Below are 13,330 nucleotides of genomic sequence, written 5' to 3' on the forward strand. Positions count from 1 at the left end.
GGTAGGTTTTCAAAAAATAAGTACTTAAGATTCTGTGGTCGGATCCATCCAATGCCAACCAAGCCGGAGGAAAGAAAACAACATTGTCAGTCAAGCAGTTGCTTGTTCCCCAAGACCTCAAACACAACACTTGACAGATTTGTTTTCTTAATGAATTGACTGGTTACTTTGGCATCACTTAAGAGCCATGAGGAAAACAGTGAAACGCAATCGTAAGAACTTTATCATTTTGAAATGAAGATAAAAGAGAAAACACTTAATAATTATGTCACAGGAAAAAGATACTAGCCAACAAAACGCATTAATATGTGAACATAAATAAGTTATCAGAGTAGCTGCGACCCAGTACAAGAGAAGACTTTATAGTCTTGACAAAGAATGAGAAAACTAGGTCATCCCAACAGGACAAGCCAGACTCCCCAAAAGGGACAGATACTATGGTAGGGGCAGGGGAGCAGTTGGGACCCTGAACACATAGATGGGCAAAAAAGAGAATTATTCCCCACCCCAGTCATTAATTCTATTTTTGGTCCCCTTCTGCAAATGTGAAAAGAGAACAAGCCCAGATTCAATAACACAATGTGTTCAAAGAACTTGACCTAGTGCCTGGGCAAATAGTAAGTCAACCAAGGTTAGAATGTGACCTTACTCTTCCCTTTCCTGACTCCAGCCATCCCTAGAAACACCTTGGCCTAAGTAAACCATCACTCAGCAGGGTGCATTTTATATTTTTTTTTTTCAACGTTTATTTATTTTTTTTTTTTTGGGACAGAGAGAGACAGAGCATGAACGGGGGAGGGGCAGAGAGAGAGGGAGACACAGAATCGGAAACAGGCTCCAGGCTCTGAGCCATCAGCCCAGAGCCTGACGCGGGGCTCGAACTCACGGACCGCGAGATCGTGACCTGGCTGAAGTCGGACGCTTAACCGACTGCGCCACCCAGGCGCCCCAACAGCAGGGTGCATTTTAAATCAAATTACTGTTATATTAGGAAAATCTTACCTATTAATAGGATTTACCTATACTACAAAGAGTGAAAGAATCTAAGCCAATGGGCCCAGAAATTCCACATATGTCTGACTTTAGAGAAAAGCGGAAAGAACCTTCCACCTTACCTTCTATCTTCCTTCCAAATCAACCTTCTTAGTTGATAGATTACTTGTTTTAGCAAAACATATTCATACCCAAAACACTTCCCCTAGATACTCCTCACTACTGTGTGTTCTCAGATAGCAGCAATATCACTCAGGAGCTCCTTACAAATGCAGACACCCACCCCTCTTCACCCAGCTGGTGAGTCAGATTCTGCAAGGGTTCTGGGGTCATCACTATGCGCATTAGTGTTGGGGGATTTTTTTTAATACTAATACTGGAACCAAATCCTAGGCCAATTATGTCACAATCTCTGGAGTTGAAAGCCAGGCCTCGAGACTTTTTAAGCTTCTCCAGATGATTCTAATGTGCAGCCAAGTTTCAGAGCCACTGCTCAAGTCCCATTAGCAAAAATAAACCTTAAAAAAGAGGAAAATATTTAAACAAGAAATATAGGATAGACAGGACAACCCTTGAAATAGACCCACTGAAAAAAGAAGTTTTCAAATCTATGCTTAAAGACATCTACACTTCTAAAATCCTAGTCATAAAAGAAGAACTGGCAAACATCTTCATAGTTCAACTTTGGCCCTTTTACACCTCCTGGGTAACAAGGTACCCGGGTGGGCAGAACATTTATTGACATAAGTCACCGTGTTTATTGATGCTGCTCATTTTCCACTGATTTTAGAACTCTGCAGGGGAGGTGTTGTGACTTTGAAAAGGCTGTTGTTGTTTTTTTTTTAATAATCAAATAGTTTTACTTAAAGGTTTATGTAACATGCTATACTATTAAACAGTAAATAAAAACCACTGATAAATCCTGGGTCCCCCACAGGTAGTTTGGCACATCCTTAATTATCTGGTTTATGAGCAAATTGCCAGCCCTGCTTTGGTTTTCAGCTTGTTAGATGTATGTGTGTGCATACGCTTCTTACCTGGCAGCCTCTCAGGGGATTCAGCCTTTAAATGATGTTGCCAGAATGTGTTGCATGGGGGGAGGGGGAAGGAGGCATTGTCGTAAGTCAAAGGGCTCAACTTTTGAGCTGGAGTTTCGCTCTTTTGTTTTTGTTTACAGTGAAGACTTAATTTGATGATAAAAAAAAAAAAATTAGGGCACACTCATAGCCCACGGGCCTGGAAAAAGTTACTGATGAGAGTCGACTGCATCAAAATAAATGTATTTATTATACTAATGGTTTTTGTTAAAGTTTTTGAAATGCCTCTCTCACAGCACCCCTTCTGTGCTCCATTTTACTCCTGCTGGATCATCATTGCTTTCTAGAGATTAGACCTTCCTAAAAGGGAAATTCTTCTCTATGCCCACACCATTCAAACTTGAGCTAAATAACATTCTTCAATGGCAGTAGATGACTTTTGTTCATATTTTTATTGTTTTACAAATGTCTGCACTCAGTGAGTCTCCCAAGTGTTTACAATCATCTCTAATCCCCAAACTCCATGAAATAAATGTTTTTCTTCCGGGCTTTGGAGGCCCAGAGTACCCTGAGGGCTCTGCCTGATGGGCTCCCCCTGGCGGCTGCACCACACCTCTCCTCTGCCCATCTCATGGGAGGATCCCTCTTTGGATTCACTGAACACATCAGAAACAAGAAGTGTGAGGCTGACAAGAGGAGGAAAACCACTGGGCTGTCCAGCCTCTTTGGGAGTCAGTCCTTGTTATAAAATGTCAAGAATTAGCTTCCTCAATATGAGAGATCCCATCTTTTTTTTTTAATTTTTTTTAATGTTTATTTATTTTTGAGACAGACAGAGACAGCAAGAATGGGGGAGGGTCAGAGAGAGACACACACACACAGAATCTGAAGCAGGCTCCAGGCTCTGGGCTGTCAGCACAGAGACCGACACGGGGCTCAAACTCACGGACCGTGAGATCATGACCTGAGCTGAAGTCAGATACTCAACCGACTGAGCCACCCAGGTGCCCCGATCCCATCTTTTGTGAGTCAAGTTCCGGGTCTTGCACGCTTTCCTGCCCAGACACCAGAGCACACATGGTACGGATGCCCCCTTTTTCCCAAGCCACAGGTTCAGGCTGTTTGGAGTAGGTGTACCCAGTATTACAAACCATTGCAAACTCCTACACCCGGTATTGATTAGACAATGTCTGGAGTTGGCAAACATTATTAATATATAGAATGCTCTAGAGATTGATTGCTCTACTTTCATTTTTCATCTTCCTGCGGGCCGGCTATAGGAGAAAGCCCTGCAGCTGTTCCGAATCCCATTGCCAGAAGCACATTATAGCTTGTTTTGATATTTCACCAGCAAGTTCTGGGCCTCATACAAGCACAAGCCAATGAGAACATCCCAAGTTCCAACTAGAGGCCAAGACACAATCACCCTGTCAGGTGTTGTTAGTAAGTCGGGATCATAAAAGATAATAAACTCTCTCCCATCTTTGATGACGGCACACCAAGATCAAACACTTTCCATACCAGAGCACAAAGCCCCCAGGACCAGTTTTCCCTGACAGATGTTCATCTGCTATCTTGGTATTGACGTGTTACTTAACTTATTGATCCACAGGGGGAAGGAAACACAAAGACTCTAGGAATCTGGGATTGTGCAAGCTGCCTTCCAAGGCTGTGAGCTCTAGAAATAAAGTGGAGACTTGATGTCATGTTTTAGGAGCTGTTTGAATATTGCCCTTTTATTGTTTTTTTTCCCCAATGTTTAAACAAACAAACAAAAAAATAGGTCAAAGACTAAGGAGTTGGGCAAAAATGAAAGCCCACAACTACCCTTTTATTGTTTTTGTCTTTTATTCAATGAACAATATACTTAGCAATGACCAACATTGTTTATTATTCTTTATTAAGTTGGTGATGCTCACCTGGTGCCCTCAATCCCATGTACTCAAAAGCCTGGCTCACCACAGACTTCACAGGATGATGAAGAATGGGGTACACTAAAGTTCATAGTGAAATGCTACATCACTCAGCCTTTCTCCTCTAATCCATTGGGCACATGACCTCCAGACTGCTCACCCTAAAGCAGCAGACCTCTAACTGCATGTCTCTAGGATGACAGATTCTTGGCAGGTGGCCATGCCTGCAAAAGGGAGGACACACGCCAACTGGCATTCAAGGCACTTTTTGGGCGCTCCCAACCAGCCTTACCAGTGCCCCAACCCAACCAGATTAACTACTCATTCTTCTTTCGGACCTCTGACTTTGCTCATGAAGTCCTTGCCCATCTCAACAAATAAAAATTCTCGAAATATCAGGCAAAATCAATCTCTTCTTCCTCTGATTACTTCTAGCCTTCTATCTGTATTTCCTGAGAGGCTAACGTTTATATGATTCTCTCTCTGGGCTTTAAGTAAAGAAATTTAAGTAAGCAACCAAATATTATGCATCTTTTTGCCTTACTCGTCCCTTCTCTTTTTTAACAAGTGATTGATAACTACTGTTCAGTGAATGAATGAATGAAATATCCTGCTCATTTAGGAATCCCCTGTCTCAGAGCCTTTCATGATTTTGTGTGGACCAAGAACAAAATTCAAACCCCTTGGAATTCCCTCCAGATTTGGCCCCTACACATATTGAGAATTTATCCTAAACTGCCCAGACTGGTGGGCAAACCAGTCCACTTACTGCCTCCCGCCACATTCTACCAGCAGCCTGGACTGTCCTCCCCACTCCCCTTCCCACACATCTCCTTTTGGTTAAGGACTCAGGCACAGCCAACCCCTTTCTTCTCCATGCAGCTTTCACCAGCACCCCTGACCTTCAGAGATCTCTGAAGTCATACAACAGCTCTTATCTGTCTCACACATTAGTTAACTAGTCCTTGAAAAGCTTCACTGCCATCATCAGCCAGTACTGGAAATTTTCATTTCTTAAATTTTTCCACTATGAATTATATTCTCTTCATCTTTAATCTCACCACAGCCCGCAGCATCATATCATGCCTTGTTCATAATCGAATATTATATCACTTTACTTTGAAATACACTAAAGCAAAGCGGTTGAATGATACATTAAATCAAGTCAAAGATAATTCCAAATCAAATGATTTCCCAGTAGTGAATAATCAGTACTTCTCTTTTCTGATCTACATAGAAGAGTGGTTTTCGAAATTTAACCATGACTCATTGTAAGAAATCACAACCTCTCAATTCAATATTTACCTATCCTTTGCATGATACAATCTAATATTTCTTTTTATTTCATTTAATTTTTTAAAAAGTACTGATCATGGCTCACTAATGATTTTGTGACCGACAAATGGGACAAAACCAACTAATGAGCCAGTGTTGAAAAACATTAATATACAGGTTCCTAAACATTTCTAGCTATTGTATGTCCCTAAGATCTTACAAGGATAGAGAAGTCTAGATTCTTTTTCCTGTCCTAAATGAATACTCAAAGTCCATGACTATATGATAAAACAACAGCAAGGCAATTCAGTGGCCTCCACGGTGATGTGAAAAAGGAAGTCCCAAGGTGAAGTGAAATGTCCATAGGTGGTCCAATTGATCATTGAATCCAAAGCTATGCCACACATCTAGAAAATTTATTGCTTCCCATTGTCTTTAACTCATTGCTTAGGCAGTGAAAGCATAATGCTGGTGTGACTGAGGTCTAGGGGCAATAATTTTTCCTCTATTTTATATCACACCAAATCTCTTGCCTCTCTATTTCTTGCAAATCTGCATCACTGGTCACTTGCAAAGAATTGTTTTCAACTTACCAAAGACAGTACTTCTCTTGTTGCTTTCTCTTAGCAGTGGTTCTAGTCAGGTATGATTTTGCCCCAGAGAACATTTGGCAATGTGTGGAGACATATTTTAGTTGTCACAACTGGAACAGAAGGATAGAATGCTACTGGAGTCTAGTGGGTAGAGGCCAAGGATGCTGGTAAACATCCTTCGCTGTACAAGACAGCTCTCCCCACCCCCACCAATACACACATGCCACAAAGAATCATACAGGGGTGCCAGGGTGGCTCAGGTGGTTAAGTGTCCACCTCTTGAGGTCATGATCTCACAGTCCTGAGATCGAGCCCCATGCCAGGCTCTGTGCTGGGTGTAGAGCCTGCTTGGGATTCTCTCTCTCAATCTCACTCTGCCCTTCCCCACTCAAAAACTTAAAAAAAAAAAAAAGGAATAATCTAGCCCAAATGTCAATAGTGCCATTGTTGAGAAGCCCTGCTCTTAACATCTTTACACATCTTGTTTCTTTATTAATTAAGTCTATACAATATTAAAGTCCAACTCTGCGCACAAAAAATGGAGGAAAGCCACAACTACTATGCAGAGATCTTGCTCCACATCATCTCTGCCTGTGGAATTTCAAATTAGACTCTATCAGGAAAGCTGAGAACTGCCTCTGAAAGGTCCCCATAATCTCCAATCAACCGTACTTACAGAGGGCAAACAAACTCACAGCTTCACAACTGGCATCATCCAAATTTCGGGACTCCCAGATGTCAACTTAACAGTGGGGCATGGCTGCAGCCACCAGAAATTAATCAGGGAAGTGCAGATGCTCTTCCAACATCTGTAAGAAATGTAATATTTGGATCTCTAATTCAAAACATATCACGACGCCAAAAACATACCCCCTTTAAAGTGTTCCTTGCTGCAGAGCCCTTGTGTAATTTTTCATTTTCACTATGTAAAGGTGTTGCCAGCTGCTTAGGTGTCCTCTAACCCTTCGGTCACCCAAAGAAACCAATAATGTATTTGTACACTGGATGTCTCAGCTAGCACCCAAACTGTGATCTCTTCAGACTCAGGGGTGTGTGGAGGGCTGGAACATCAAGTTCTCAATGGTGCTTTCTACATGACAGACCAAGACACTTCCTCAACAAGAAGATTGATTCCTCTACACTATTTTAGCATGTGAATTCTTTAATGAAAACTTGCTATGACTTTCTTCTTTTCACAGGAGGGCTCCAAACATCTTAGTATTTGATGTTTTTCCCTACCTGGACTCTACCATCATCTCCAAACTCACCTTGTGTGGTACACCCTCTCACTTAACTTTCCTTCCGGTCTGACTAGGTCTGCCCAAGCTTATTTTGGATCTTGGCCTCCATGCATACTGTTTTCCATGCCTAGAAAGCCTCTGGTGTCAATCAGAGTCCCAGCAGGTGGCAGGATGATGGCACTCAAAAGCCTTGGCAAATGAAAGCACTCTTTACAGAGGTGTGGTAGTGTTTAGGGGATCACAGCAAGGAAGATCTGTAGACCCCCTCTACTTGTACAACAAGAGGAGAGAATAGTGGGACCTGGAATAGGGGCTGCCTAGACAAGAGCTGTGGACCTTGAAGCTGCTGCCAAAATCACAACCAAGCAGGGAGAAACCAGAGAAAGGACTGTTCCAGCCTCTCCACTCACCTGCTGTTGCCTACCATTGGTCGAACCAACAGGAAGTTAGAGTGCAGGGAGCCTATAATACAGTCCATGGAAGAAAGCCTTCCAAGACTCAGAGCAGGGCAGAAAATAAGTGTGTGTGTGTGTGTGTGTGTGTGTGTGTGTGTGTGTGTGTGTGCGCGCGCGTGTGCATGCGCATAACAAACACATAAAACTTTCTTCTATTAACCAAATTGCCACCTTCACATTTTAGCTCTCTTCTCCCTCTGAGCTCCTTTAAAAGGCACTGATGTGGCCCTCATTTAATATCACAATTTGTTCTATTACTGCTTCATTGTTACTCAATATATTCTGTTCTACATCTTTTGTCCCTGGTTGCAACTGGGCACAAATAGAGAGGGAAAAGACTACTTTCTATGGCTTTGCTTCCCCCTATGGCTAAACCAGTGCTGTGAACACTGAGATGCTCAACAATTATGCATTGAATGAGTAGGGGGGATAAGTAAGAGTTAGGAGGGAAGTTCTTTAGTGGATGCTGGAAAATAATTACTCATTGTCCAAAATTATATATGGAAGACAAAATAAAGTTATATATTCTGTCAGAGAAGGTGCCAACCTCTCTGAGGCATACCTCCCCCATTTCCCTTTTGCCTTCAAAGCTAATTCACCTCAAAAATAAAGCTAACAATTCTCAAAAATAAAGCAGGGATGTGGTCAGAGCTAATGAAGTCCTGTGCCTCTTCTTGCCCATTTCAACTCCTGCCTAATGGAAAATACAATGTCTTCTAGCACAAGGAAATCACTGAGGTTTGAGTTATAATGATGCAGAAAGTAAAAAAAACAAGTGTAAAAGAGGTACATTTAGAGTCCAAGGAATTAAATAATAAAAATCATGTGGCTATGAAAACAAGCAGTAAGCTATTAAAAGAGTCCAATTTCTTTTGATAGCTGTAGAGCTTCCAATTGTCTTCAAAGCCTGCCTAATTTTCTTTATTTTGAAAAGGATTCTTTATTTTGATACCAGTTGACTCTCTGCAATACTCAGAAAATCAGAAATTTTTGTTTTATTAACAGTGTAGTTGAAGAAATTTGAGTAGAAATACATGTGGCATTCTATAGTAAAGTGCTTTTCAGGAAAGATTTAGCAGATTCCATGTAATAGCATAGAACAAAGTCTATTACTCAATAGATTTTAAATAAGTAAGTTCCTTTAATAAGGTTTGCATTTTGGCTGGGTGAATAGTGGAGAAAATATCACTGAAAACTTTCAATGGGAAAGTATTTGCATAGTCAGGGAATCAGAAAATAGAGCTGAGAGGAACAGATTATCAACACTATTGTTAGCTAATTTCCTGTAATAATATATCTTGGGCGATTGAGTGTTTGATGGAGAAAGGCCATACCCAGAAAGAGAACATGAAGAAATGGAGTGCTCACTGACACCTGGGTTAGGCAGAGTAAAGGATTGGAGGTGGGGGGAACAGCTGAGAAGCTGAGAGTGAGAAGGGACAGGGGTGAGAGCAAAAGGGAGGATTCTCCAACAGGGCAACCTCATGGGTTTTTTTTTCAGGTTTATTTATTTATTTTGAAAGAGAGAGTGTGTGTGCATGCATGAGGTGGGGGGATGGGGAGGAAGTGGCAAAGAGAAAGGGAGGGAGAGAACCCCAAGCAGGCTCCACAACTGTCAACATGGAGCTTCAACGACATGGACTCAATCCCACGCCGCTGAGATCATGACCTGAACTGAAACCATGAGTCAGAGGCTCAACCTACTGAGCTACCCAGGAGCCCCACATGGCATCTTGAACAAGTCCTCCCAGCTTAACACTTTTTTTTTAAAGTTTATTTATTTATTTTGAGGGAGAGAGAGAGAGAGAGAGAGAAAGAAAGTGGGGGGGGGGACAGAGAGAGAGAGAAAATCCCAAGCAGTCTCCGCACCCTGAGCCCAGCAACACGGGGTTCCATCCCAGGACCCCAAGATCACAACCTGAACCCATATCAAGAGTTGGATACTCAAAATGACTGAGCCACCCAGGTGCCCTAGCTCAACACTCTGATTTCTGAAAACAATCCTTTGATTGTCAACGGATTATAATTTTTCTTTGGAAACTAGTGGCTTTTAAATAATTTGCTTAAACTTTTTATTCACAAGGTTGCAAAAGGCAGAAATGTTAAAAAAAAATTTTTTTTAACCTAAGATAGGTGTTTAGGTGCCAGCCAGAGAGCAAAGAGCTTAACCTCAGAACAAACAAAGAGATCAATGAAGAAAGTCAGTTCATTTCTATTTGGATAGCACTGATTTTCACCAGAGTCCAAGCTTTCAACAAACCATGTAATAGTGGAGAAGAAAGCCCAAGATTTCCTTCTGTCATTCTGATGCAGCCACCTTCAACTCAACCCAGTCCCTCATGGGTACGAGTGCAAATAAATGTTCAATGAGAAAGAACTTTTCACCAATTTGGTCAGCTAAGATTTTCCATTAGTATGATTTTTGAAGCAAATTTTAATAAAATATGTAAATATATTTTATAAATAATTTATTTTTAATAAATAAAAAATATTATATAAATAAAAAATAAATATTATATATATAAATATATATCTTAGAATTCTCTGAATTCGGAAAAAAGTGTTTTATTTGCTTAGGAATTTTTCTGATGCTTTCTGGATCTCACTGAAAATTTTTTAAAACTATTTGTAAGTTTCCAAACCTGGCACTGTATGCAGAGTGATCCTGAATAAAGAAGACAGTCATGGGCTTACGTAAACCTATTTGTTTTGGAAATAAATGAAGGGCACATTTATAAATACAGAGTGTCTTCAAAATGTGATTCTTAGTTCTCTACAAAAATTCTTCTTAGAACCACAGGCCTTTCTATTGAACTGCAAGTCCAGGAAAGTCACACTGTTGGGTCTGACTGCTCAGCCCTGCCCCCTTCCAAGTCAAAGAAGACAAATGGATCTTGTTCCCTGACAACAGCCTGCATCCACCCTCAGGACTGTGTTGATAGTAAAAAATAAATAAATAAATAATGTTTACTGAGCTGTCTTGGTGTTACAATAGAATTCACCCACATTTTCTCACCTAACCTCATGGTAATCCTGACAGGTGGATTTTATCCCCACTTTTACAGATTAACAAAGTAAGACTAGGAATAGCATAGGGTCAGAATTTGAAAGCAGATTCTCAACTTTAGTCTTCTCTGGACTCCCCCATAATATGTTTTCTATACTCATCCCCTGCCCCTAAAGTTCAGATTATTCTAATCTCCCATTTAATTAAGCAAAAGATGAAGTTTAAACCTTTTTTTCCCCTTATCTATGTCATTCTATACTCCTCTTCCCAGACACTAACCATACTTAATTGTGGGCTGAACCAGTGGTAATCTCAGACCTCCAGCCTCCTCCTTCAAAGCCTCCTGACAGAAAAATCAACTTTCTAAAGAGCATATTCCTTGGTATTCTAAGTCCCCAGAGCTTCCTTCCGTGACACAGAAGTATATGGGAGTACAAGGAATTGTTACCTTTCATGGGTAACTTGAGTCTCCAAGTTTCTTCCTGGAATTCTAGAAAGCCAGTGATTTTTGAAAGCCTAAAATAGAAAGCAGTGCCTGAGTTGGGGAAGATGGAAAAGAAAAGCCAGGGGCTATGCATGTATCTGCTGTTCAACCCACTCACTATAGAAATTACAATTCTCTCTCTTCCTTCCCCGCTTCCCCCCCCATACCCTTCTCCCCCACCCCTTCCCCCTTTTCCCCTCCCCCTTCCCCTGCTCCCCTCTCCTTCACCCCTTCAGCCTTCTCCCCTCCCCTGCCCCAGCTCTCCTCCCCCTCCCCTCTGCTCCACCCCCCCCACACACACAAATTGCAAGATATGTTCCATCATGAGTTCTCCCAGCCCAGAGCAAAGCAAATCAAGCAGAACCATATAATTTACTGCACCAAACTGGAATTACCCCCACCCACTTAAAAAATCTGGCTTCATTTCAGGGTAACAGCAGCCCAGCTCTGGCAGGGCTCAGTCAACGTGGGTGATCTGTGACATGTGGCAGAAATATAGAACTCATCAGATTTAATAAACCAAAGTTCCACACACGACTGGAGGCCTCTCTCAACAAAGGCCTGGAGGAGTTACTGCAGGCAGTCCCCAGGCTTCCTGGGGAAACAACCCCCTCCGAGTCCAAAGCTCCCTCTTCACTCAGAAGAAGGGAAAGACCAATGGGCTGTCCCCAGCAGACATGGGAGGTGGTGGAGTCAAGAACACATGGGGATGAAACAAATGTTGCGTTTTAAGGCAAGGCAAGGGTTGTGGAGGGAGCAGCAGTCCCTGTGGCCTCCACAGGGGATGAGTTACTTCATAATATCTATCTCCATGCTTTCTGGGACTGGGGAGGGAGGGGGATGGGGGGTGTCTGTTTGCATTCCCAGCGTGAGCGAGAGGTGCCCTCTGCTGTCTCCCAGCCACAGTACACCAGGAAACGTCAAAGCTGGTCCCCTACCCTGAGTCCCAAGAGGTGGGGGGTAACCCGTAAGCCACTGCCCAAATCTTCCCAGGATAGCCACGGGCTCCTCAAGTGCCCACACAGGTGATGTGCACGTTTCAGGCAATCACTGGGAGGCCTGGAACAGCAGGGGAACTCAGACAACCTCTTTAGAGCCTCACAGCCATTTTCCCTCCCCAACAATCCAATCAGCAAAATGGAAAGGTAGGCAGAGAGAACTAGAGGCTTTACAGGGAAGGAGAGACAGAGAAACACTCAGATCCTTGACATTCTGGTCCCTAAATATTGGTCCTTGAGACCCTGAGAGTGGGTCTTACCTTCTACTTCTTGGGCCACTTGTGCCTCTGATAACAGTAATAATAGTACCAACTAATCACCAGCCACCATGCCAAGCACCTTAGGACAACTCTGAAAAGTACTGCCATCCTCATTTCACAGATTAGGAAATCAAGTTCACAAAATAATTTGCAAAGCTCATTCAAGCCAGGATTCAAACCAGCTTAGCTCCCCATTCTCTCCACCACACCAGACAGCCTCATATGTTGTTGAGCAGTTGACTAAACTCCCCCACTGTGAAAGGTGTGCTAATGAAAGCCTAACCCAAGTCCTATAAAAATGAAGTCAAGCACAGTGCAATCAGACACGATGGGTGTGGGTATTCTTTTTGCATGCATTGATGTGGCACTGTCACTCTCTTATTTTGAGAACTTGTGCCAGGTGGCTAAATATCCCAGGAAAGTCCTGACTCAAGCATGACTAGGGCAGTCAGTGGGCTTCACATGGAGTCAAAACTGGGGGGCAGGGGTGGTGGGAGAATCCAAAGGATCCTGGACTCACAGTCAGAAGGCTGTGTTCTTATCCAGACTGTGTGTCTCATTAGCTACAACATTTCACACTCATCAGTCAATTTCTCTGTGTCCCAGTTTTCTCTTTAATAAAATAGACATGCTATTTTATAAAGGTATTATATATGTAAAGAAATAGATATACAGAGATATATACACAGATACTATATATGTATATCATTTTATAAAGTTACCCGGATTAAATGAGATCATATATTTGTATTCACATGTGTTTATACACATACACACACACACACACACACACACACACACACACACTAGCTAACTGTGTAGTACATATTAATACATAACCAAAGCAAACAATGAAAAGGGTTGCTTTAAGGTTCTTTCCATCTAAATTAAACTGATGACATATTCTGTGAATTACCATAGAGGAGGGGCAAATGTTATGGTTCTTAAGGAATCCGTAATGTTAGTGGCTTGCCTCTCACTTGGGGGGTATCGTTTGGGGAGAAGACGTGGCAGGAAGTGGCTTCTGTAAGACAGCACATGCAATCACTGCTCCAGAGTACCGCCCACAGACCC

The 13,330-nt window shown here is 42.2% G+C and overlaps 1 long non-coding RNA gene across 1 annotated transcript; it reads right to left on the reverse strand.

Moving 5' to 3' along the window:
* Positions 1 to 5,482: 5,482 nt before the first annotated feature.
* On the reverse strand, positions 5,483 to 11,033 carry LOC123608687. Its single transcript, XR_006717381.1, has 3 exons — positions 10,963 to 11,033; positions 6,488 to 6,620; positions 5,483 to 5,921 (listed from the first exon to the last, which is right to left on the reverse strand). It is a non-coding gene; the product is annotated as an uncharacterized LOC123608687 (long non-coding RNA).
* Positions 11,034 to 13,330: the final 2,297 nt, after the last annotated feature.

The sequence above is a fragment of the Leopardus geoffroyi genome, chromosome B2 (genome assembly GCF_018350155.1).
Source record: "Leopardus geoffroyi isolate Oge1 chromosome B2, O.geoffroyi_Oge1_pat1.0, whole genome shotgun sequence".
NCBI classification, from domain to species: domain Eukaryota; kingdom Metazoa; phylum Chordata; class Mammalia; order Carnivora; family Felidae; genus Leopardus; species Leopardus geoffroyi.